The 27145-nt window shown below is 42.2% G+C and overlaps 1 long non-coding RNA gene and 1 other non-coding gene across 2 annotated transcripts; both read left to right on the forward strand.

Annotated features, from left to right (window-relative positions):
• The first annotated feature begins 3906 nt into the window (after window positions 1–3906).
• Window positions 3907–4059, forward strand: LOC134486017 (5.8S ribosomal RNA). Its single transcript, XR_010064547.1, has one exon. It is a non-coding gene; the product is annotated as a 5.8S ribosomal RNA (ribosomal RNA).
• A 68-nt stretch (window positions 4060–4127) lies between these two features.
• Window positions 4128–24885, forward strand: LOC134485554 (uncharacterized). Its single transcript, XR_010063676.1, has 2 exons — window positions 4128–4249; window positions 22927–24885. It is a non-coding gene; the product is annotated as an uncharacterized LOC134485554 (long non-coding RNA).
• The last annotated feature ends 2260 nt before the right edge of the window (window positions 24886–27145 follow it).

The raw sequence follows: 27145 nt of genomic DNA on the forward strand, positions 1-27145 counted from the left end.
TTCAGATTAAGACATTGTCCTCTTTAATACCCTATTATGATACATATACTATCTGTGGGCATGCAGAAACACATATACACACATAATTTCACTGACATACACTGTCGGTGCCCAATGCCAGCACCGACACGGTACCGATAATCGGTTGAAAACCTGCGGAATTAAAGAAACACACACACAGGTTATTATTAGCCATTCTTTTGTAAAATTTTTAATGATATCACTTCAATACATAAGCTTAGAGATATCCACCAACAAACTCTCACCTACAAACTATATAAGAAGGTTTTTTATCAACGTGATATAAAACTAGAGATAACTTGGAAGAAGAAATCTTAACTGAGAAAAAACTCTTCATAAGATTGTCCAATGAAAAAGCCTGTGGGCACTTTCTTGATCAATAATTTTGTTGGAGGGCCCAGCTCACTGTAGGTTGTCCCACTACTGGGTTTATTGTTCTAGCTTTTATAAAAACACAGGCTGAGCAAGCCATAAATATATACCAATAAACAATCTTCTTCCCATGTCTCTCTAACATTTCCTGCTGCTTAATCACTGGGATATCTTCCCACCCTACCTGATGCAACTAGGATTTGTTTTAGTGATTTTGTGTGTTGGACTGATGGCTGCGAATGGGATCATAAAATAAGACTTAAGTTGAATCTTTCAACCTTCTAGAAAATGTGTAGAATAATTTTATTCTAATACCCTCATCTTTGAGACACAGGACATCATATATGAAAGGTCAGAAAGATTCTGCCATAAATATAGGCATCCTGAAAGGTTAATTCTTTACAACCAATAGGTCCAGGTAAGAACTAGGTAGACAAATATTAGCAACATGATTGTACATTGTAAGGTTAGTTTATATAAGGAAGTAGCCATGTTTGAAAGTGTCATATAATTGAGGGCCAGATAAAGTAGTAATTCAGAGAAAAAAGTCACAGAATGTATCACAGATAAAATACGCCCAATTCACATGAGAACAGCTTAGGAATAAGAGAATACACATGAGTAGAGAAAGAGAGACAAAAATAGACAAAAGAAAGACAGAGAAAAGTAGAGCAAGAAAGAGAAGTTGTGCTGTGTGGCATGTGCATACAGAAGCTTTCTGGACATGATTTTACAGATTCAGGTTCTGAGAGAACAAACTATTCACTGGGGAGAACAGAAAAAGCTGGAGAATTAGAAGGACCCAGAAGATTGTAACACGTTGTCCAAGTTAATGTGAGTCCAAGTAGAACAACTCATGAAGATGCCAAGAGAAACCATATTGAATCAGTCAGCTTGGAAGGTTGGATTACATGGAGGCTAGAAGCTCCTAGTATTAGGTCTATAAATAGTAGAACAGAGGGAAAAAATACTCTGGCCTCAGCCTAAAGGACGTATTTGCATAGCTTGGGTAAGACTCTTATCTCATCACTTTATCTAAGGAAAGAAAAGTGACATTCACTTAGAAAGACATACAGACAGACACACAGACAGACAGACACACACACACATACACAGAGACACACAAACGCACATACATACAAACATAGAGCGGTGTGGGGAAGGAGGGAGGAAGAGAGGGAGGGAAGAAGGGAGAGAGAATGCTTGCAGTCAACCATTGAGCTGAGAACAAGGTTCCAAAAAGAGGAGTTAGAGAAAGAACTGAGGTAGTTGAAGGGGTTTGCCACCCCATAAGAAGAACAATATCAACCAACCAAACCTCTGCACTCGATCTTCCATGGACTAAACAACCATCCAAAGAATACACAAGGATGAGCCTATGGCTCCATCTGCATATGAAGCAGAGGATGTCCTTTTCAGTCACCAATGGGAGCAAATGCCCTTGGTCCTCTCAAGGCTTGATGCCTCAGTGTAAGGAACTGTCAGAATGTGCAGGTTGGAAGGAGTGAGTGGGTGAGTGAGGAACTGCCCTCAGAACAGGAGGCATGAGGGGAAATAATAGCCGGTTTCTAGAGGGCAAATCAGGAAAATCATATTTAAAATGTGAATTTAAAAAAATCCCCTCCCCCAATGAAAGAAAAAGAAAGAGAAATGGAGAAAGAAAGAGAAAAACAAATGGGGGTACATAACTAAACAGATGCCAACTGGTGATGCAGCGGCGTTATTCCCATGATAGTCAAGCAGCTTCTGGGAAACCAAAGTCTTTGGGTTCCGGGGGAGTATGGTTGCAAAGCTGAAACTTAACGGAAATGACTGAAGGGCACCATCAGGAGTGGAGCCTGCAGCTTAATTTCACTCAACACAGGAATCCTAACCAGGCCAGGACACAGACAGAATTGACAGGTTGATAGCTCTTTCTCCATTCCGTGGGTGGTGGTGCATGGCCATTCTTAGTTGGTGGAGCAATATGTCTGGTTAGTTCCGATAATGAACTAGACTCTGGCACGCTAACTAGTTACGCGACCCCCTGAGCGGTCAGCGTCCCACAACTTCTTAGAGGGACAAGTGGCGTTCAGCCACCCGAGATTGAGCAATAACAGGTCTGTGGTGCCCTTAGATGTCCGGGGCTGCATTAGCGCCACACTGACTGGCTCAGTGTGTGCCTACCCTACAAAGGCAGGCGCGGGTAACCCATTGAACCTCATTCGTGATGGACATCGGGGATTGCAATTATTCTCCATGAACGAGGAATTCCCAGTAAGTGCCGGTTATAAGCTTTCGTTGATTAAGTCCCTTCCCTTTGTACACACCACCCTTCGCTACTACCAATTGGATGGTTTAGTGAGGCCTGATCAGCCCATGGCCCTGTCGGAGGGCTGAGAAGGTCGAACTTGACTATCTAGAGGAAGTAAAAATCATAACAAGGTTTCTGTAGGTGAACCGGTGGAAGGATCATTAATGGAGAAGGCCAAGGGGGTGTCTGTTCCTTTCTCGGGCCTGTGTAAGTCCCTCCTCTCACCGGGAGACATGTCTCTGTGTCCCGGTCGCATTCGTGGCGTGTGCCGTGGCCGCAGGCCAAGTGAGCATTTTGGGAAAGCCGGGGGTCGTTAAGGAGCGGTGCGTGGAGGGTGTCAGGTCTGGTCCGTCGAGGGACCTCCTCCATTCTCTCTCTATCCCTTGCTCTTCTGCCTATGTCCTTGACTCTGTGCACCTGCCTCTGCCCCCACCACTGCTGCCTCCGCTGCCGGCACCTCCCTTGCCCGCTGGCCAGCCAAGGCCCTCGGCGTACCGAGGTCATTCTGCCTCTTTCTGGACCGGCTCCGTGATCTCATCTCGTGTGCACAGGGGGGAGGGGGCGGTACACGGTGGCCGGGACCCGCTCCCACTCTTCATAGCACCTGCCTCCCCTCCACCACAGCTCTCCCGCTCTGAAGGTGCAAGTGTGTCTCTGTCGCGTGCAGGGGATGCCTCTGCCACTGGTGGGCTCTCACAGCCCGCCCCACCTTCTGGGCCTCGCGTGTCCGCCCTGCTCCTGTCCGGGTACCTAGCTGTCCTGTTCAGGCACGGAAGTTTAAAGACCCCCCGGGGGGTCGCCCTACCTCCCTTTGGTCATCCACAGGAGGGCTTCCCGTTTCCTCCCTCCACCTGGTGCTCCCTGAGACTCAGCGGGCCCCCTCCGGCCGCCGGAGCTTACAGAGGCGGCGGTCGGGGGCCATGTCGTGGGCCCCCTCTGGTCGCCCGTGGGGTCCCGGCCCGAGCGCCCGACTTGCCCGCCCATTGGCTGGCCGCCGCTGGGTGCTGGGTTTGCGGCGTCCCATGTCCCGTGTGTCCCGCCTTTCCGTTTCCGACCCTGTCTTTTTTTTTTTCCACGTTTCCTTTAGTTTCCTGCTGGCTGGCCCAAGGTGGAGCCGCCTCACCGTTGGCCCCTCTCTTCCGGTTCAGCAGGGGCGGGCGGGGGAGCTGGTGCTGTTGTTAGCACCCACACGAGTCCGCTCACACCCCAGATACTGACACGACACTTAGTGGTGGATCACTTGGCTCGTGCGTCGATGAAGAACGCAGCTAGCTGGGAGAATTAATGTGAATTGCAGGACACGTTGATCATGGACACTATGAACGAACTTGAGGCCCCGGGTTCCTCCTGGGGCTACACCTGTCTGAGAGGCCTTTGAGGATCAATCGCTGCCACGCCCCCTGCGGTTTCGTCGCCTGGGGGCGGGGTCTTCGCGAGGCTGGGACTCTGCCCACAGGGTCGGTGCAGCCACCGCCGCCACGCACCCGCCAGTGCGCGCAGAGAGAGCAAACTGCCAGGGTCGGACTGGGGTTGGGATACCGCACCCGCAGGTGCTGGTCTCAGGTACCTCTCCTCCCCCCCTCCCTCTTGTGAGTCCATCCGCTTGGGTGCCAGCTGGCGTGATGCTGCTGCGTCCCTGCGCTGACGGGACTTGTCCCCGGGATGTGAGAGCTGGCCGGGGTAGAGAGGTCGCAGGCCCCGGCCTGGGACCCCGGCACCCTCTCGCTCTCCTCTCCATCCGTCCACCCGCGACCGCACGTGCCCTCCTTTCCTCCTTCCCCTGTCAACCGCGACCTCAGATCAGACGTGGCGACCCGCTGAATTTAAGCATATTACTCAGCAGAGGAAAAGAAACTAACCAGGATTCCCTCAGTAATGGCGAGTGAATAGGGAAGAGCCCAGTGCCGAATCCCCGCCGCGTGCCGTGGCGTGTGAAATGTGGCGTATGGAAGACCCACTCCCCGGCGCCGCTCGTGGGAGCCCAAGTCCTTCTGATCAAGGCCGAGCCCTTGGACGGTGTGAGGCCGGTAGCGGGCCCAGGCGTGCCGGGCCCAGATCTTCCTGGAGTCGGGTTGCTTGGGAATGCAGCCCAAAGTGGGTGGTAAACTCCATTTAAGGCCAAATACCGGCACGAGACCGAAAGCCAACAAGTACAGTAAGGAAAAGTTGAAAAGAACTTTGAAGAGAGTTCAAGAGGGCGTGAAACCGTTAAGAGGTAAACGGGTGTGGTCAGAGCAGTCCGCCCAGAGGATTCAACCCAGAGAGGGGCTTTCGGCTGTGCGGGTGATCCCGGCGGATCTTTCCCACTTCCCGTTCCTCCCGACCCCTCCACCCGCGCGTTTTTCTCCCCCCGCCAAGCGTCCCGCCCGTCGCTGTCCCGGTTCCTTCCAACAGGGTGGTAGGCGGGCGCTCAGGCGGTGGGAGCGGGTGCGCATGTGCTGCCGGGGGGGGGGGGGGGTGGGATTGGTGGGTGACCGCCCCTCCCCCCATGTTTGGCGACTGGCCGCAGCCAGGCGCCCTTCAACCAAGGCGGTGCACGGAAACCGGCTAAGGGACCGCTGGGAAGGCCCTATGGGGAAGGTGACTGGGGGGGGGGGGTGCGGCGCGGTATCACCTGGGGGCCCCAGACCACCCCGTCCCGAGTGTTACAGCACCTCCTCTCCATACAGAAGACACTGACAGACAGACTGACAGACACACACACACAGACACAAACACACACACACACACACACACACAAATACATATTTAAGTATTTAAAATGATGTTTAAAAAAAAACAGTCTTCCTGTTTAACAGATGTTTAAAGGGAAGTTGGCTGACAGAACGTTTTTGTGGGTTTTTATCCTCTTTTTTACCAAATAGGAGGTAGATCTGTTGGCCCTTTTATTAAAAGCCAAAGTATTAAGTGGCGAGCCAATGTTTCAACTTTTCCCATTATGTTCCTTTCACGAAAACCAGGGAATGTTGTTTTTTTGCCTTTTCCTTTTTGAAACAAAATGAAAGGAGCTCTACCAGTTGGCCTAGTTTCCCTGCTCCTTTTCCCTCTACCACGGTATGCTCGATGAAATAAAGTAAATAAATGAAGATTCTAGTTATTTATTTGTTTGGGAGACCCGAACCCTCTCTCAAGAGATACTTCCATCTCCCCTCTCCACACACACAAGGCCTCCTCCCTGTATGTGGGGGAAGGGGTAGGGGTGGACAGGAGCTAGCTGAGAGGGGGTGGGGTGGGGCTGGAGAATGTGCATGTCCCTGAAGGACTGTCCAGGAAATACTGCTGCTGCCCTAGCATGCTTTGCTTCAGCGCTGAGCCAGGCGGTGCCTCTTTAGGGGGGGCAAGTTTTCTGCCTGAAATCAGTGAGTGATGATTTCAGTGTGAATGTCTGATCCCTCGCTGTCCTTTCAGTGCTCTGGCTCATGGCAAATGACTGAAGAAAACCTTAGTTAGACTCACACCCAGCTGTTTGGAAATGGTAATGGAATTGATAGCACACCCTCAGGGAAAGAGGAAGACTCCCTTTGCTCACTCCCAGCCTCGCCCTGCCAGCTCTGGATTTCTAAGTAAGGCTGAATCTTGACCATATTTACAAGATTTGGCATTTCTGTTTCATGTTTAATGTTTAGTTAAATAAAGCTTGTGAAGAGCTGGAGAGATGGCTCTGAGGTTAAGAGCACTCACTACTCTGCTCTTCCAGATGTCCTGAGTTTCATTCCATAGAAACCATATAGTGGCTCACAACCCTCTGCAAAGGGATATCCCATGTACTCTACTGCCGTGTGTATATGAAAAGGGTTTTAGTATACTCATATAAATGAAAATAAATAAACAAACCTTTAAAAGAATGAAACAAAATGAAGCTTGCAAAGAAATTGAGCATCTTAAAATGCCAGGCTCGTCCATCCGCTCCTTTCATTTTATTTCGTGTGTGTAAAACATAACCACAGAGGTGGTTCCCCTTTTATTAATCTCGATAGCACAATTGGGACAGAAGTGCAAACTATCATCTACCTATCTGGGAGTGGAGTGGTTGGATACAGGGAGATGGAACATTTGTAGTTAGTAAAGTTCTGCTGTCGGTTTTTTTTCCTTTCCTTTTTGGATAGATATCGGGAGCTTTTTTTTTTTTTTTTTTTTTTAAAGTACAAATTTTGTTTTCTGTGCGACATTCTGATCATAGTTTCCCATCGCAGAGCTCTTGCCAGATCCTTCCTCCCCATCCACCACCCTGTTCTACCCCAGGCCTGCCCTTATATGTGGTTGATGCATACCCAGGTGAATCTCCATTGGAGAAAGCACAATATTCCCATCTCCTATGACTGTCAATGGCAGATGACTTAAATGCCAGTGACTTCGGACTTGACTCCATTGTTCCCTTGGAAAACTGGGTTTGGATTTGTTGAACGAAGGCAGGCCCTGGGTTTTGAAACAAACAAACAAACAAACACACCAAAATATATTTAAAGAAGGCAACAACTGCCTGCACGCCAAGAGACTGTTGACTCCTCTTTGGAGCTAGTAAGATGTGAAACTTGCTTAATAAAGTAGAATCCACACAGCACAAAGGGAACACTTTAACAAATTATGTGGAAGAGAGAGGGGAGAGAGAGAGAGAGAGAGAGAGAGAGAGAGAGAGAGAGAGAGAGAGAGAGAGAGATCTGTTTATCTCCCTCCTCTAGTTTTTCAGACTAGAGATTTCATCTTCCTCTGTCTCTGGTGCTGGTGGCTTTACTACTGGTTTGGGGGGATTTGGATAGGGATATGAAGAAAAAAAGTCTTGAGTGCTGATTTTAAACTCTCTCTCTCTCTCTCTGGCTCTCTCTCTCTCTCTAGAGCACTCTCTCTCTCTCTCTCCCTCTGCCCCTCTCCCTCTCCTTCTCCCTCTCCCTCTCTCTCTCTCTCTATCTACACACACACACACACACACACACACACACACACACACACACACACACATACACACTTCCTAGGATGAAAGAAAAAAATGAAAAGGAAGGCACCCATGGTGATGCATGACTTTGATCTCACTTTGGTCTCAGCACTGGAGAGGAAGGTAGGAAGGCCTATCTGGATGCAATGTGAAGAAGGCCTATGTCAGATTAGTTAATGGCTAGGTAACTGTTACCTAGCTAGTCTGCCATTTTGTTGCAGTTACTAATATTATAAGGACACTTTCTCATTAGTTGTTTCTGCTGTTACTGCCGGAATTCATTACATATTCTGTTAGGTTCTTCTGTGTGATAACACATTCAGAAACTATACACTGTAGAAGTCAGTCTAACTGCTTTCTTTGTTGTCTAGTTACCCACAATATTCTTGGACCTGAACCGAACAACCAGCAGCATTTCCCAAAACCATCCATGTATAAGCTTTTATAAGTTGGACCACCAACTCTAGAGCGACAGTGCAGACAGAGACTATTTGGAACCGGACATCCTTTTTGAGTTTTTGTTTGTGTTCTTGTTTTTTTTCTCCTGTCCTGTTCTGTCTTGTCCTTCCTGTCTGTCTGTCTGTCTGTCTGTCTGACTGTCTCTCTGTCTTTCTGTCTGTAAATCCACACATATAGTTCTTTCCACGTCTTATATTTCAAAGCAAATAATGCTGGTTGTGCTTCTCATTTCATTCAATGGTATTACTCTCTAGATCAGAGGAGCCCCCTTACAATTCTCCACAGGTAGTGATGACTGGGGTGTTCAGTGCGACTAAGCAGGAGTTATATGGTTGCTGCCATTATGCTTGATCTTACCCAAGGTAGGGTTTCGGGGCATGGTTGCCAAGATGGCTAACAACAGACAGTGATTGAAGCGATGGAACAATAACCTACAATTCTCCCTCTCTGTCACTGTTTCTCTGTCACTCTCTGTCTCTCTTCCCTCCTTCCCTCCCTCCTCTCTCAGACCTGAATGAACATTGGAACTAAAGTAAATGTACAGTGAAAAGAAGCCAGGTGTGGTGCTGCATGTCTTTTATTGCATCACTTGAGTGGTGGAGGTGGGTAGAACCCTGTGAGCAGGCTGCAGACCTGATCCAAGTACTGATTTCCAGGGCTTATATGCAAAGACCCCTGACTCAACTAAAGAAATGAAGAGGAAATTAAAGAAACAGATACAATTAACTTGGAATAAACCAAACAAACTAAGGAAAAGGAAAAGCAGTATTGGGGTGGCCTGGCTTACAGAGGAGGGGCAAACATTTATTTGCCAGTAACTCCTCATTTGAATACACACACACACACACACACACACACACACACACACACACATACACACACACACAGACACACACAGAGAGAGAGAGAGAGAGAGAGAGAGAGGGAGAGAGAGAGAGAGAGCAATCAATCTGTTAATCTGTTTTTCTCCCTCCCCTAGTTTTTCAGACAGGGTTTCTCTATGAATTCCTCTGTAGACTGATGGCTCAGAGGGCAAAGCTGCTGTCTGTTAAAGGTCTAGGGAAAACATGAAGTCCTAGAGGCTATGTGTAGGCCTGAGGGAACTGTTAAGGCCTAGATGCCATGTGAAGGAGTCCTACATCGTGTATACATATATACACACATATTCGTATATATATGAATATGTATGTGAATGTGTATACACTCAGGTATCCTTTATTTTATTAGCTTATTTTGAATATAATTTCCATGCTAATGAAAAACAGGAAATTTTCTTTGGCATCGGATTCTTCTTGAACAAAAAATGGATATAAATAATAACATATTCAGATGTTATGTCTAATATTGAGAAGATATTCCCAGATATGGTGTTAATCCATCATAGTCCATGTGTGAACACAAAACAGACTTAGTAAGAATTTTGGCAAGTGGATTTTAAAAACTTATATAGGGTTATTAAGAGCAGTGGTAACATTTTTTAACTTGATATTTTATATATTTACACTGCAAATGTTATTCCCTTGCCCAGTTACCCACTCTCCCAAAACCCACCCCCTGCTTCCATGAGGATGCTTTTCCTCCCATCCACCCACTCACACCTCAATAGCATACCATTCCCCTGCACTGGAGAAAGGAACATTCACAGGACCAAGGGCTTCTCCTCCTATTGATGCCAGACAATGCCATCCTCTGCTCCATATGCAACTGAAGCATTAGGCTTTTTCATGAGTACTATTTGGTTAGTAGTTTAATCCCTGGGAACACTGGTGAGTCTAGTTGGTTGATATTGTTGTTCTTCCTATGGGTTTGCAAGCCGTTTCAGTCTTCCTTCACTCCTTCATTGGAGTCCCCATGGAGTCCGATGGTTAGCTTCAAGCATGCTTGTCTATATCAGTGAGGTTCTGGCAGAGTCTCTCAGGAGACATCCACATCAAGCTCCCATCAATAAGGACTTCTTGGCATCAGCAATACTGACTAGGTTTGGTGGCTGCATATGTGATAGAACCCCAGAGGGGGCAGCATCTAGATGGCCTTTCCTTAAGTCTCTGCTACACTCTGTGTCCCTATATTCCCCTCCCTCTTGAGTATTTTGTTCCCCCTTCTAGGAAGGACTGAAGTGTACACATTTTGTTCTTCCTCCTTCTTGAGCATCATATGGTCTATGAATTGTATCTTGGGTATTCCAAGCTTTGGACTACTATCTACTAACTGTGTTAATTCACTCAGGATGGTATTTCCTAGTTCTATCCATTTGCCTAGGAATTTCATGAAGTCATTGTTTTGGAAAGTTGAGTAGTACTTCATGGTGTAAATATGCCACATTTTCTGTATCCATTCCTCTGTTGAAGGGCATCTGGGTTCCAGCTTCTGGCTGGAGGGCCTTTGCACTAGAACTCTTCCAGTCTGATGTCTCTCAGACATGCTCAAAAATTTTTGTCCTGGGTGATTCTACAATCCCATAAATCTGGATATAATATTTTGTGTAAAATTACGAAAGCATTTAATTAAATTAACATATAGCAAAAGTTAAAAATATGGATAAACTCTCTTCCAGCGTAATCTTTTCTTGGTTATTATCAGTATCTAAGATACATACTGGGTGACAACAGCAAATTAAGAATTATCCTGCAGTCCCTTAACCATTTTCTATGTATCTGTGGTGTTGTGTGTTGTAAGAATGTTGGTGGATGTGAGTGTGTGGTGCATGCCTGTAACTGTGTGGCTTTACCCATCTGTGCATGTGTTTTTGGAGTTCTGAGAAGGATTTCAAGCGTCTTCTTTAGTGCTGTTCACTGTTCTTGACATAAGTTCTCTTGTTGAACTAGAAATTCAGTGTGGGATTGGAGAACTGGTCAGTGAGCCCTCAGGATTCAGAGGTAATAGTTATGTGTAGCTATCCCCTATGCCTGGCATTATGTATACATGCTGAATATTCAAACCCAGGTCCATGTTTCTACCCTCTGAGCAATTTCCCAGTCCTAGAGTGATGAATGTTTGCTTAAGATTTGATAACAGACCTGAATTGTTTTCTGTTTCTGTTTTTGTTTTTGCTTTTGCCGCTCCTCCCTCATCCACAGCCCTCTTGGTTGGGTTTCCACCATGCCAGGCAAACACATCCCAATTCTTTGGTAGGCCCACGCATCTGGCCTCCATACACTCTCTTAAACTCAATTAAGTTGCCTTATGAAAGAACACATCAAACAATATTTTCTGATGCAATTGATAAGATATAATTTGCCAATCTAGATGGCACAAAATCCTGTACACACCCATCCCTTGAGAATAGTCATAACAACCTGTAATATGTACAGAGAGGCATCTAAACATCTACTGCCATGTTCTCTGTGCTCTCACATTCTCACTCTGACTTCCTCTGCCCCTCTAAAACTTTTCTCCCACCCATCCTTCCTTCTTATCCAATGACAGGCCTGGTTCTATCCTGTACCTCACTTCACCTTAATAATGACATCATTCTACTCTTTTACCCTTTTAATTAAAAAAAAAACAGAAACTTTTTTCTCAAATATAAGTTGATCACAACTATTATCATTCTGTAATTTAAAAGTATAAGATGTACCTAACACGCAGCCCAACTTTTATCAGTTAAACAGAACATTTAGATATATTTTAGCTTTTAAAAGGCTTAAAATCTGTTATATCCTGGCTAGCTTATGTATTATCTGATAACTAGCTAATTAAATATGTATTCTCGGGTTCAGTTTGCCAGAATTTTATTGAGTATTTTTGCGTCGATATTCATAAGGGAAATTGGTCTGAAGCTCTCTTTCTTTGTTGGCTGTTTGTGTGGTTTAGGTATAAGAGCAATTGTGGCTTCATAGAAGGAATTTGGTAGTGCTCCATCTGTTTCAATTTTGTGGAATAGTTTGGATAATATTGGTATGAGGTCTTCTATGAAGGTCTGATACAATTCTCCACTAAACCCGTCTGGACCTGGGCTCTTTTGGGTTGGGAGACCTTTAATGACTGCTTCTATTTCCTTAGGAGTTTGGGGTTGTTTAACTGGTTTATCTGTTCCTGATTTAACTTCGGTACCTGGTATCTGTCTAGGAAATTGTCCATTTCCTGCAGATTTTCAAGTTTTGTTGAATATAGGCTTTTATAGTAAGATCTGATGATTTTTTGAATTTCCTCTGAATCTGGAGATATGTCTCCCTTTTCATTTCTGATTTTGTTAATTTGGACACACTCTCTGTGTCCTCTCGTTAGTCTGCCTAAGGGTTTATCTATCTTGTTGATTTTCTCAAAGAACCAACTTTTGGTTCTGTTGATTCTTTCTATGGTCCTTTTTGTTTCTACTTGGTTGATTTCACCTCTGAGTTTGATTTTTTCCTGCCTTCTACTCCTCCTGGGTGTATTTGCTTCTTTTTGTTCTAGAGCTTTTAGGTGTGTTGTCTGGCAAACTGAATCCAAGACCACATCAAAACGATCATCCACCATGATCAAGTAGGCTTCATCCCAGGCATGCAGGGAAGTTTTAATATATGGAAAACCATCAACATGATCCATTATATAAACAAACTGAAAGAACAAAACCACATGATCATTTCATTAGATGCTGAGAAAGCATTTGACAATATTCAACACCCCTTCATGATAAAAGTCCTGGAAAGAATAGGAATTCAAGGCCCATACATAAACATAGTAAAAGCCATGTACAGCAAACCAGTTGCTAACATTAAACTAAATGGAGAGAAACTTGAAGCAATCCCACTAAAATCAGGGACTAGACAAGGTTGCCCACTCTCTCCATACTTATTCAATATAGTTCTTGAAGTTCTAGCCAGAGCAATCAGACAACAAAAGGAGATCAAGGGGATACAGATCGGAAAAGAAGAAGTCAAAATATCACTATTTGCAGATGATATGATTGTATATTTAAGTGATCCCAAAAGTTCCACCAGAGAACTACTAAAGCTGATAAACAACTTCAGCAAAGTGGCTGGGTATAAAATTAACTCAAATAAATCAGTAGCCTTCCTCTACACAAAAGAGAAACAAGCCGAGAAAGAAATTAGGGAAATGACACCCTTCATAATAGACCCAAATAATATAAAGTACCTCGGTGTGACTTTAACCAAGAAAGTAAAAGATCTGTACAATAAGAACTTCAAGACTCTGAAGAAAGAAAATGAAGAAGACCTCAGAAGATGGAAAGATCTCCCATCCTCATGGATTGGCAGGATTAATATAGTAAAAATGGCCATTCTACCAAAAGCAATCTACAGATTCAATTCAATCCCCATCAAAATACCAATCCAATTCCTCAAAGAGTTAGACAGAACAATTTTCGAATTCATCTGGAATAACAAAAAACCCAAGATAGCTAAAACTATCCTCAACAATAAAAGGACTTCAGGGGGAATCACTATCCCTGAACTCAAGCAGTATTACAGAGCAATAGTGATAAAAACTGCATGGTATTGATACAGAGACAGACAGATAGACCAATGGAACAGAATTGAAGACCCAGAAATGAACCCACACACCTATGGGCACTTGATTTTTGACAAAGGAGCCAAAACCATCCAATAGAAAAATGATAGCATTTTCAGCAAATGGTGCTGGTTCAACTGGAGGTCAACGTGTAGAAGAATGCAGATCGATCCATGCTTATCACCCTGTACAGAGCTTAAGTCCAAGTGGATCAAGGACCTCCACATCAAACCAGATACACTCAAACTAATAGAAGAAAAACTAGGGCAGCATCTCGAACACATGGGAACTGGAAAAAGTTTCCTGAACAAAACACCAATAGCTTATGCTCTAAGATCAAGAATCGACAAATGGGATCTCATAAAACTGCAAAGCTTCTGTAAGGCAAAGGACACTGTGGTTAGGACAAAACGGCAACCAACAGATTAGGAAAAGATCTTCACCAATCCTACAACAGATAGAGGCCTTATATCCAAAATATACAAAGAACTCAAGAAGTTAGACCGCAGGGAGACAAATAATCCTATTAAAAAATGGGGTTCAGAGCTTAATAAAGAATTCACAGCTGAGGAATGCCAAATGGCTGAGAAACACCTAAAGAAATGTTCAACATCTTTAGTAACAAGGGAAATGCAAATCAAAACAACCCTGAGATTTCACCTCACACCAGTGAGAATGGCTAAGATCAAAAACTCAGGTGACATCAAATGCTGGCGAGGATTGGAAAAGAGGAACACTCCTCCATTGTTGGTGGGATTGCAGACTGGTACAACCATTCTGGAAATCAGTCTGGAGGTTCCTCAGAAATTTGGACATTGAACTGCCTGAGTATCCAGCTATACCTCTCTTGGGCATATACACAAAAGATGCCCCAACATATAAAAAAGACACGTGCTCCACTATGTTCATAGCAGCCTTATTTATAATAGCCAGAAACTGGAAAGAATCCAGAGGCCCTTCAACAGAGGAATGGATACAGAAAATGTGGTACATCTACACAATGAAATATTACTCAGCTATCAAAAACAACGAATTTATGAAATTCGTAGGCAAATGGTTTGAACTGCAAAATATCATCCTGAGTGAGCAACCCAACTACAGAAAAACACATATGGTATGCACTCATTGATAAGTGGCTATTAGCCCAAATGCTTGAATTACCCTAGATGCCTAGAACAAATGAAACTCGGATGATCAAAATGCAAATGCTTCACTCCTTCTTTAAAAGGGGAACAAGAATACCCTTGGCAGGGAATAGAGAGGCAAAGATTAAAACAGAGCCTGAAGGAACACCCATTCAGAGCCTGCCCCACATGTGGCCCATACATATACAGCCATCCAATTAGACAAGGTGGATGAAGCAAAGAAGTGCAGGCCGACAGGAGCCGGATGTAGATCGCTCCTGAGAGACACAGCCAGAATACAGCAAATACAGAGGCGAATGCCAGCAGCAAACCACTGAACTTAGAATGGGACCCCCATTGAAGGAATCAAAGAAAGAACTGGAAGAGCTTGCAGGAGCTCGAGACCCCTTATGAACAACAATGCCAAGCAACCAGAGCTTCCAAGGACTAAGCCACTACCTAAAGACTATACATGGACTGACCCTAGACCCTGACCTCATAGGTAGTAATGAATATTCTAGTAAGATCACCAGTGGATGGGGAAGCCCTTGGTCCTGCTAAGACTGAACCCCCAATGAACTAGACTGTTGGGGAGAGGGCGGCAATGGGGGGAGGGTTGGGAGGGGAACACCCATAAGGAAGGGGAGGGGGGAGGGGGATGTTTGCCCGGAAACCGGGAAAGGGAATAACACTCGAAATGTATATAAGAATTACTCAAGTTAATAAAAAAAAAGTTTAAAGAAAAAAAAGAAATAGTGATTATTGCTTCCTGTTATTTTCATATTTCAATGTGAGATTATGTTTGTGTGCTTTTCTTCTCTTTGTTTTGTTGCCAAGACGATTAGTTTCTTGCTTTTCCTAGGGTGTAGCTTGCCTCCTTATGTTCGGCTTTACCATTTATTATCCTTTGTAAGGCTGGATTTGGAGAAAGGAATTGTTTAAATTTGGTTTTGTCATGGAATATCTTGGTTTCTCCATCTATGTTAATTGAGAATTTTGCTGGATACAGTAACCTGGGCTGGCATTTGGGTTTTCTTAGGGTCTGTATGACATCTGTCCAGGATCTTCTTACTTTCATAGTCTCTGGTGAGAAATCTGGTGTGATTCTGATAGGTCTGCCTTTATATGTTACTTGACCTTTTCCCCTTACTGCTTTTAATATTCTTTCTTTATTTTGTGTATTTGGTGTTTTGACTATTATGTGACAGGAGGATTTTCTTTTCTGGTCCAATCTATTTGGAGTTCTGTAGGCTTCTTGTATGTTTATGGGCATCTGTTTCTATAGGTTAGGGAAGTTTTCTTCTATGATGTTGTTGAAGATATTTGCTGATCCTTTGAGCTGGGAGTCTTCACTCTCTTCTATACCTATTATCCTTAGGTTTGATCTTCTCATTGAGTCCTGTACTTCCTGTATGTTTTGGACCAGTAGATATTTCTGTTTTACATTATCTTTGACTGTTCTGTCGATGGTTTCTATGGAATCTTCTGTTCCTGAGATTCTCTCTTCTATCTCTTGTATTCTGTTGGTGATGCTTGTATCTATGGCTCCTTGTCTCTTCCTTTGGTTTTCTATATCCAGGGTTGTTTCTCTTTTTGCTTTCTTTATTGCTTCTATTTCCATTTTTAATTCCTTCACCTGTTTGATGGTCTTTTCCTGGCATTCTTTTGGGGATTTTTGTGATTCTTCTCTATAGGCGTCTACTTGTTTGTTTATGTTTTCCTGTGTTTCTCTAAGGGAGTTCTTTATGCCTTTCTTGAAGTCCTCCAGCATCATGATCAAATGTGATTTTAAATCTAGATCTTGCTTTTCTGGTGTGTTTGTATATTCAGTGTTTGCTTTGGTGGGAGAATTGGGCTCCAATGATGCCATGTAGTCTTGGTTTCTGTTGCTTGATTTCCTGAGCTTGCCTCTCACCATCAGGTTGTCTCTGGAGTTACCTTATTCTGCTATTTCAGACAGTGGCTATACCGTCCTAAAGGCCTGTGTGTCAGGAGTGCTGTAGACCTGTTTTTTTCAGCCAGTTATGGGAACAGAGTGTTCTGCTTTCGGGCCTGTAGTCTCTCCTGTCTACTGGTCTTCAGCTGTTCCTGTGGGCCTGTGGCCTGAGTTCACCAGGTAGGTCGCTTGGAGCAGAAAAGTTGGTCTAACCTGTGGTCCTGTGGATGAAGTTGCTCATGGGTGGTTGCCTTTGAGCTCTCCGTGACAACAGCAACCATGAGGGCCTGCACTGCCTTTTCCAGGAGGCCCCCTCCACCAGGGTCCCAGATGGCATTTAGGTGTTTTCCTTTGGAGTAAGAAATGTGGGCAGAGTGCACACATGTCTGGCTTCCCAGGCATGTCTCCCCTCTGAAGGTTTAGCTCTCCCTCCCACGGGATTTGGGTGCAGAGAACTGTTGGCCGGGTCCCTTCAGGTCAGGGTGGTGTCTGGCCTGCAGGGGACCTGCCACTCGAGTGCGAGAGGCATTCCTTTTTAAAACAAATTTTTTTTAAAGTGTGAATGGCAAAATAATATCGACAAGTTGAAAATAAAAAGGCAGAAATAAAAATCAATAATGTTTCGTAACTGTATGAACACATTATATGGGATATAATATAAATTATTGAGATTTAACAACCTACATAGCTAACACATCTGGAAAAAATAAGAATAGAAGATTTGACACAAATTTCAAGACTTTATAATTTTGTCTTGCTAAGTAAAGCTTATAATATTTATGATTAATGACTAATGACTTAATCCATATCTAAGGAAGAAGATGAGGCAGATGACCAGCCTGCTCCCTCTCATATCCCACAAATTTCCCAGGAATTCTGCCCTAGCCAGTGATACAGGAAGGTTGCTCTAACCAGGGACACAGGATGCTTGCACTATCCAAGTTCAAAGGAGCCCCTCCCCTTCATTGAGAGACAGCACTTCTTGTCTTCCAGGAGGCCTGCTCTAACCCATGTCACAGAGCTTTCCAGCTCCCAAGGAGGCCATCTCTAGTCACAGACACCCAGCCCAGTTAACACCAGAGGTGACCAGGTGGCAAGCAACAGAAGCCAATGTAATTAGGCAAGAATGAAACCCAGCTCTCTCACCACAGCAATCCTTAAATACCCTAACATAGGTGAAAGGCAGTATACTGACATAAAATTCCATTCCATTATATTGATAGAGGCCTTCAAGAAGAATACAAATAATATCCTTAAAGAAATATAGGACACACAGGCATAGAGGTAGAAAATGCCTACCAATGAAACAGTCCTCTGCTGCTGGGGGGATTGAAAACTGGTACAAACTCTCTGGCAATCAATCTGGTGATTCCTGAGAAAACTGGAAATGGTTCTTCCTGAAGAGCCAGCTATACTACTCCTGTATATATACCCAAAAGATGCTACACCATATTTCATGGACATGTACTCCATTATGTTCATGGCCTATGTCTACCTTATTTATAGTAGCCAGAACCTGGAAGCTTACAGATGTCCCTCAACTGAAGAATATGTACAGAAAATGTGACACATTTGCATAATGGAACACTATTCAGCTAATAAAAACAAGGATATCATGAATTTGCAGGCAAATGGATGGAACTAGAAAATATCATCCTGATTAAGGTAACCCAGAACAAAAAAAAATGGGTATATACTCTCTGATAAGTGAAAATTAAACAAAAAGTACAGGACATCCAGGATACGACCCATAGACACTAAAAGTTTAACAAAAAAAAAGGGAGGTGAAAGGGTACAGGATCAGGTTTGGGGAGAGGGGAGAAAGAGAAAATCCCAGAGGACCAGGAGAATAAATGAAAATATTCTGTTTCTGGATTTGAAGGTTTGGGGTGGGTGCTTCTAGAAAGTTCCAGAGACCTGGGATATGAGAGACTTCTGGGATTAAATGTGAGTGATCTTAGTCAAAATATGCAACAGTGTGGAGAGGGAACTCAAAGAGTCAACCTCCAGTAGATAGAATGGGTCCCAAGTGAAGGGAACTGGTTACCAACCCACAGTCAAAATTTCTGATCCAGAATTGTTCCTATCTAAAAGAATTACAAGGACAAAAATTTAGAAGAGACTGAAGGAAAGGCTGTAAAGTGATCAGCCCAAGTTGGAATCCATCTTGTATTGGGCTTGGGGGGCAGCAAGGCCTGAGACAATTACTGATCTTACAGACAGGAGTCTAGCATGGCTGACCTCTGAAAGGCATTACCAGAAGCTGACTGAGACAGATTCAGACACCCAACCATTGGACAGAAGTCAGGGACTCCTATGGAGGTATTAAGGGAAGGAGTGAAGGAGCTGAAGGGGAGGGCAACCCCATAGGAAGACCAGTAGGTCAACTAACCCAGACCCTTGGGAACACTCAGGGACTGAGCCAACAACCAGGAGCATACACAAGCTGGACAATGGCCTCCAGCACATACATAAGACTGTCTAATCTTGTCTTAGTGAGAGAGGATCCACCTAATTCTGGAGAGACTTGAGGCCCCAGGGAAAGGAGCTATCTGGGAGGTGGGGAGCACACACTTAGAGGCAAGGGAGAGGGAGAATGTGATGAGGAACTGGGGAAGGTGGGACTGGGAGGAGAGGGTAATAAATGGACTGTAAATAAATGAAATATTAAATAAAGATGAATGTGATTTGCTGTTTGATGTGTATGAAAAACAATCCATGTGTTTCTTGTTATCAATTAAGTTTTATTGTTTAATATGTGTACAATGCTGTTAGGAGGTACAGGATGATATTTCTATACGTGTTCAAACTGTGTAATTAAATCACTATCCAATTTTCTTATCTGACGGTGTAAGGAAGTGGAATAAGATGGCTTTCCTGGTAAAGGCATTTACCACTAACCTGATGACCTGAGATTGATCTCTGGACCCGACACTTTAGAGGGAGAGGAATGAATGCTGCAAGTTGTCCTCTGACCTCTACATTCTCATGGTTGCATTTGTGTACCTACCTCCACAAAACACAATAAACACATAAGATGTTTAAGATGGAGATCATACTTCTGTGTTATAAAGCAGAATTCCTAAAACACTGCTTGGTATATGACAATCTCTGATCCTTGGCAATACCTCTCCTTTAGGAATATCTTCTGCTATATCTCCACACAGGAAAGGCAAAAGAATGTGATGAAGATGTGAAAAAATAAATCAAATCTGTCTCTGTGACTCGGCTGCTCTCTAATTCTCAACATGGTATAGAACAGCTCTTCTCATTTCATAATGTTTTTAATTCATGTTGAAATTATGCTAGTAAAATTTGAGATGTACAAATACTGAAGAATGATAATGTATTCATTAGTATTAATTGTCAGTATGACAGGATTTAGATTCACTTAGGAAACAAATCCCAGCAATGACTCTAAGGGAGAATTATGACTGTCCTAACTAAGGTGAGAATAATCTGAATGTGGACTGCACCATTCAATGGGCAGCAGTCATGAATAGAATAAAAAGGAGAAAGTTGAGCCGAGCACAGCATCCATTTCTCTGCTTGAAATGCAATGTTAAGATGAGTTTCACACAGTTTGTAGTCATGTCCTCCCTGTTAAATAGATAATGTCTTCAAAGTGAGAGGCAAAATAAACCTTTTATTCATCAAGTTTTATAAGAGGCTATGATTTGGGAAGAATACCCCAGACTCAAATAATATGCAACAGGAGATTGTGTTTATTTTGTAGATAACCTGCCAGCAGGGAGGGGGGTCTACCATTCATCAGAATGGAAGACAAAGGTGTGGAAATTTCAGGGTCAATTTTAAGTCTGTTAGGGTAGGAATGGGTGACTTTTATCTTTCATCCCTATTACTGATTAGCTCTATCTCCAGGAGTATGGCTGCCTTTGTGATTGGTTAAAGCACTGAGGGATTTGGGGACTTTTGCTACTTAATTATACTTGTCTCAGGCTAGCTGGTGGGTCAGCTTTTACAGCTTCTGATTGGTTGCCCATGAGGTTGGCTCAGACTAGGTGGTAAGGCATCTTCCTGATTGGCTGCCAGCAAGTGGTATTTTTTCCTGGAATTGACTGTGTTCAGTCTTTTCCAGTTCTTGGAAACATACATTTAGGGCTATTCTCCCAAACTGTTGGTTTTCAGCCTGTCATGGAGTCAGCCTGAGTCTGGCTCACTCAGTCCTCTCAGCTTCTTTCATCGGATATTTTCTTACATCAATAAAAAAATAACTAATATTGGTAGTAATTAGGTTTACTCATTTCTACATTGAGAATGTCTTAAAGGTTAACATGAAGATGGACAAGAGTTCAACTACTAATACTGGGCTGGAATGAGGGAAGAGAAAAGGTGATAATAAAAAAGATGCAAGAAATGTTGATAAAGACAATTCATTTTATATTCCTGGGTTTTGCCTTTTTATCTGCAGCTTGAGATGTCTCCTACTAGAGAACATATAGACTTCAGCCTAGTATTCCTATAGATCTAATATTTCACTATAGAAGAAACTTGTTTAAAAACTGAGAGATGACTTGGTAAAATGTAAGAACCTGAGTTCTTATCTTTATCACCCATATGAAAAAGCTAAACTTGTGGTTTTGTTTTTCTATTTTATGAGAGACAGGGTTGAGAAGACACACCAACGGGATTTCTGAATCTTGCTGGTTAGCCAGTATAGCAGATTTAGTTAAGCTCCAGAATCTCCCCCGAGAGACAAATTCAAAACAATAAGGTAGACAGCTGGAAAGATTACCCAGGTAAAAGGTCAGTTGTTAGACAGACAGATGACAGAAGAGAACCAACTCATGCTAGTTGTTCCCAGACTTTCACATGTGCTTTGTAGAATTTGCACGCACGAGAACAAACACACACACACACACACACACACACACACTTACAAAAGTCTACACAGACAATATATGAACAGAATTTCAAAAATTAATAGAACCTACAAAGTATTGAAAAACATAAGCTGGAGAAATAATTGAAGAAGAAAACTGACATGAACCTTTGTCCTCTGCAAGTACACATTTGGTAGATTGAACCTGCATACAGAAGTGTGTATGCCTGTACACAATATACATACACACAAACACTCTCAAATAAACACACCGCAATCCATTCTTGACTATATTAGTGTCACTATGCATCTATTATCCCATTGGCTCTCCTCCTGCTTACTCTTCTGTGTCATAGCTGGCAAGGACTAAACCTACCTGCCTCCTCTGTATTTCTTTCCTTACCAATCCTTTTTACTCTCATTTTCCATTTGTCTTCTCTTTTCTCCTTTTGTTCTGTCATTTGCAGAAACGTACTGAATGTTTTCTTATAGAAACGTAAAGGAAAACTCTTATTGCTCTATTGAGCTTTCTGCCACATTTCAAGTTCTAGCAATGAGATTCTCTTAGGATTTGTAAACTTTCTATTGACATATTCATATTTGAAGCATACATTATTACTTATTTATTCATGTGTCACTTCTTTGCTGGATGATTTGAAGTAGGATGAAATAAAAGTCATATATAATAAAGCTAATGCAACTGGAATGTATTTTAAATTTCAGAATCAGATATATCTAATGACAAATAAAGAATGTCTAGGAATCCACATATAGTTACCAGTGCTCCCTGGCACTCACATGTTGTTACATTCAAGTTTCTCATCATAGAAAATACAGCAGTCAACCAAGCAAAAGTGATTGCATTCTAGTCTGGAAGTGTATTGAATATAAGTTTGTTGTATAAAAACACTGATAGGGAGTATTGCAGATGATAATAACACAATGATAACCTATTTTTGACTTAATGTGTAATTGGTTTCCAGTTATTGAAATTTTAGTGCTTAAAGTTTTTCAAAAATATATTCTGCTGAAGATATGTCTGTCAATATCAAGATATATTACCCATATCTTATAGTGGATTTTCAGATCTTGAGGCTGAAAAACACATGCATTTGATATGAATCTTGAAACATAGTCCCCATGAAAAGCTTAGTCAGAGAAAGGTGGTACATGGCTTTAATCCCAGGAGAGAGAGGAAATCAGATCTCTGATCAAGGTCAGCCTGAGAGAGATCAAGTTTCAAGTAAAGAACACCATAGATCCAGATGTTGTGGTACACACTTTAATCTGGGAAATATTTTCGGCTGGAGGCATACATAAGGTCAGTGAAAGAAGGAAAGTTTCCTTTTTCTATGCAACTGCTTGCAGTTACTTGCTAGCATTCTCTCCAAACTTCTTGCCCAGCAGAATTTAGGGTTGCAGAGACAACATTTAGTGGGCTACTAGAAGTGGTAGTGAATGCGCTTTTCCACCTCTTGATTCCTGGACCCATAGATCCAGTTGTGGGAGAAACTGCACCATATCTAGGATGCTGATTCAAAGCATACACTCCCTTGTGAAGAAACTTGCCCCAGATTTCCATGCTGTTTCCATCTAATTGGAGTACAAAGAAGCTGTGTTCCAGAGATGTTCAAGGTTGTATCTCCTGCTGCAGCTGGACTTGTAATGTGTAAGAATCACCAAGGTAGTATTGGCTTTAAAGGTATGAAGGGGTCATAAGATCACATGAGGCTTGGCACTGTGAGAGTGAGGGATGGCCACTGTTGAAGGAATAGCCTTAGTAACAGTTGAGGTCTCAGGAATGAAGGGACCATGAAAAGAAGTTGAGGCTTAGCATCATGAAGAGAGTCTATGAGAGACTACTGGTGAAACCTGATTGTAGGTGAAGACCCCAGCATATTGGAGATTCCAGAACCATGGGATGATCACCAAGAAAAGCATCAGGGAATTAGAGTCAATAAGAGCTTAGACTGCTATAGAGGACAGAGCTAGAGAAGTGGCAAAACCCTTTGGAGGAGCCCAGAAAATCATGTGTGGATCCTAGACATTCAAACAAGATGCTATAAAGGTTAAGTTGTCTTGGATGCCACAAGATGTTAGAGATACCAGAGTTGTAGGCAAACTGCTGAAGAAAGTTTGCAACAGGGAATGGAAGAACAGAGAATGAAGAAGTTTCTTGCTGTTAAATGCAGGATCTGGCAATGGAAGTGAACAAGGATGGAAAGACTCAGAAATCTGACGATTGCTTTGGCTTTGACACCAGACATGGAGATGCAGATTTTGGAGTTTGCTCAGGTTAATTTTCATCTTGTTTAATCCAGTGTTTTCTTACCATGACATTTTGGAATGATAATGTATATCCTGCATGATATTGGGGGTATGTTGTCTTCTTTATGTTTTTGATTTTTAAGGGATTACAGTTTAGAGATTACCTAATCTCAGAAGAAACATTGAACTTTGAACTCCTAACATTGGAGAAACTCTTATAGACTATGGGAACTGTAAAGTTGGAATAATGTATTTTGCATTGTGCTGTGCCTAGTTATGACCTCTCTAGAGTCATGTATTTGAACTGTCCTATTGTAACCAGGGAGTAGAATGTGGTTTGAATATATTTGGCAAATTGGAAGTGGTACTATCATGAGATGTGGCCTTGTTTGAGGAAATGTGTCACTGTGGGCATGGGCTTTGAGACACTCTCTCTAGCCAGGTAGGAACCAGTCATCTCCTGCTTGCCTTTGAAATAAGATACCATAATTTCAACTCCTCCAGGACCATGATTTCTGCTTTGATGATAATGGATTGAACCCCTGAACCTGTAAAGCAAGCCCCAACTAAATGCTGTCCTTTAAAATATTCACCTAGGTCATAGTGTCTCTTCACAGTAATGAAAATCCTAACTAAGACAATGGTGTAGTAAGTGCTGCTTTCACAAAGATTAGTTCTCAAAATGGAGGAACATGTCCCATTGGAGGCCTTCAGAGGTTTGTAGTTGAAGACATTGGAACTACTCATGCGTTTGTTGAGCAGAAACAGATAGGAAAAAAAAAACATGACACATACTGCTATCCCTGGAATTTCAAAACTCTCTCACACATGTGACTTCATATGATTGAAGCTAAGATGGATATTGGCATTTCACTAACTTCAGTACTAAGTATAGGGTCTGAAACAGACCTGAAGAAGACCCTTTTAATATCTTGTTTTACAGGGAACATGTACAAAATATTAAAAAGTACCCAAGAGTCAAGTATGGAGAAAGTCTGGTAACAAGAGATCCAGGAGACATGGGCTAAATGTTTCTTTAACTCTTTATCTCTTCATAAAAACAGTTCACTATGAGCTGTTGGCTCTTGGAGAAGACTGGTGAGGAGAGTCAGCAAAACTGACTCTATTGGATGCTTTACCATAGAACATGGGGCCTTCAGTTCAATAAATGATTCATGCCATTGATGTCGTTCTCTGTGTTTTCCTTTACACAAAAGATATATTAATAAAATACATGATTTAGGCATGGAATAGTAGATCAGGATGGAAAAGTTCTTGCTGTGTCAGCAAAAGGATCTGATTTAATCCCTAGCAACAATATAAAAAGCCAAGCATGAGAGTTGGGGCACAGACAAAAGAGGATCACTGGCCTTGCTAACTCCCAGCTTAGCTCCAAGTTCAATGAGTGACATTGTCTCAAGGAAATAAGGTGGCAAGTAACACAGCTGGATGCATGATGTCAACATCTGTGTACCATGTAAACCTAGGTCCAAAGGCATAGTATATGCAGATTCTGAAAAAAGGCAAAATTGGAAATTTGTTATTTCTACAAAACTATCACTTGAGGCACTCTGCGGAAAAAAATTCATCATGGAAAATAGTTGTTAATGAATAAAATGAGTCTCTGGGCTCATATTTCCAATTACAGCAGTAGAATGGTTGAGGGGACAAAGCTCCAGAAAGAGACATTTGGGAGCACTCCCCAATCAAATAGGAGCCTGAGAAACAAGGCTACAGATCTGCTCCAGACAGCCATTTATGCCTATTAACTCAGACTATTAATATTAATATATTCTGGAAGAGAAAGCCAGGGACCCACTCTTTTATCTTGCTGTGCAGAAACTGAATATTGAATGACCTTGAATAAATGGAGTGTTATTGATGCCATTTTTGTCTCAAAAGAAGGAAAACCAGGGAGCCATCCCTAATCTCTCTTTTTTGTTTGGTTTGAGTTTTAGTCTTAAAGAAACCTAAGCAAAAACTCAAAGTACCAGGCTATAAAGACAAGTGTAATTTTAGATAGTGTGGCCTGTGAAGAGCTCATATTTTCTCTATCTGTTAGCAAGACTAGACTCTCTGAACTCGACAAAGAAGGAGCATATTCCCTTTCACTACCAATTGAAGATGATTTAAGAATGAGAAGACCCCACCCGAAGGTTTGTGCTCTCTAAGGAAAATTAGGCACATAATGAGAAAAGACTGCCAGGATTCATTAGTGGTGCAGTTCCACATTTTATTAAGTGCTGTGAGCCTGGTTTATTTCATGAAAAGGTCTGAGTGCATGAAGGACAAGATATTAAAGACAATAAAGAAAAGCAGTTTCACTACATAAAGGTGCTGTGTGTCTAAAGCATACAAACTCCGCAGCAATCACAATCATGAGGTTAGAAAATGGCTAACACCATCTTTAGTATTTGTTGTTTTATATTTTGTTTTAATGATTTTTTTCTTCATTTGGAGATGTTTTAAAGCATCTTATTATTAATAAGCTTATTCTTTGACAATTATTTACATAAACATAATGCTCTTTGATTACCCTCTCTCTTCCTGTGAGACTAAAACAGGAACAATATACATTACAAGTTAATGAGAAAACAAAACAATAAAAATACACCTTGCAGGTTGAGGGTTTTTTTTGTAGTGAAGATTAAGTTCCAGTTTTTACAATGTTAAATCTGTGAAATACTTACAGAATAAGTTTGTTTGTCCTGTATTAAGTCTTTGCAAGTTAAGATTTCTATTTGTAATTAAGAATACATTTATTTCTATTCTGACGTAAAATGCAAAATCTGTTTTGAGGTATTTACTCATTTACTTATTTATTTATTTGTATTTTTTTTTCAAGACTGGGTATAACTAGCTCCGGCTGCCCTGGAAATAGCCCTGTATTTTTAATTGATAATCTTATAGCATAGAGTATTGCTGTTCTCTTCAGAATGTTGTCTCATATGCCAAAGTGTTTAAGGCTATTTTCTAATTTCTCCTCTATCAAGTTCAGTGTTTCTGGTTTTATGGTAAGGTCATTGATCTACTTGTACTTGAGATTTGAGCATGATAATAAATAGGGCATCATTTGCATTCTTCCACCTGGAGACACCCACTTTGACAAAATCTATTTTTTGAAGTTTTTCTTTACAGATGATAATTTCTGGCTTCCCTGTCCTTAGGTGTGAATTTATCTCTGGGCCTACAATTCAATTCTGTTTGTTGTTGTATCTGTTTTTATGCAAATACCTTGTGGGTTTTATCACTGTAGCTTTAAAGTATGACTTGAAAATCAGTGAAAGTAATACCTCCAACATTTTTTGTTGTTCTTTTTGTTGTTCTTTTTTGTTTTGTTTTTCATATTCAGTATTGTTCTAGATATCCTGGGTTCTTGGATTTTGGTTTTCTCTATGAAGTTGAGAATTGCCATTTCCTGGTCTGTAAAGAATTGTGTTGGAAT

Source organism: Rattus norvegicus, chromosome 2, assembly GCF_036323735.1.
Source record: "Rattus norvegicus strain BN/NHsdMcwi chromosome 2, GRCr8, whole genome shotgun sequence".
NCBI lineage: Eukaryota > Metazoa > Chordata > Mammalia > Rodentia > Muridae > Rattus > Rattus norvegicus.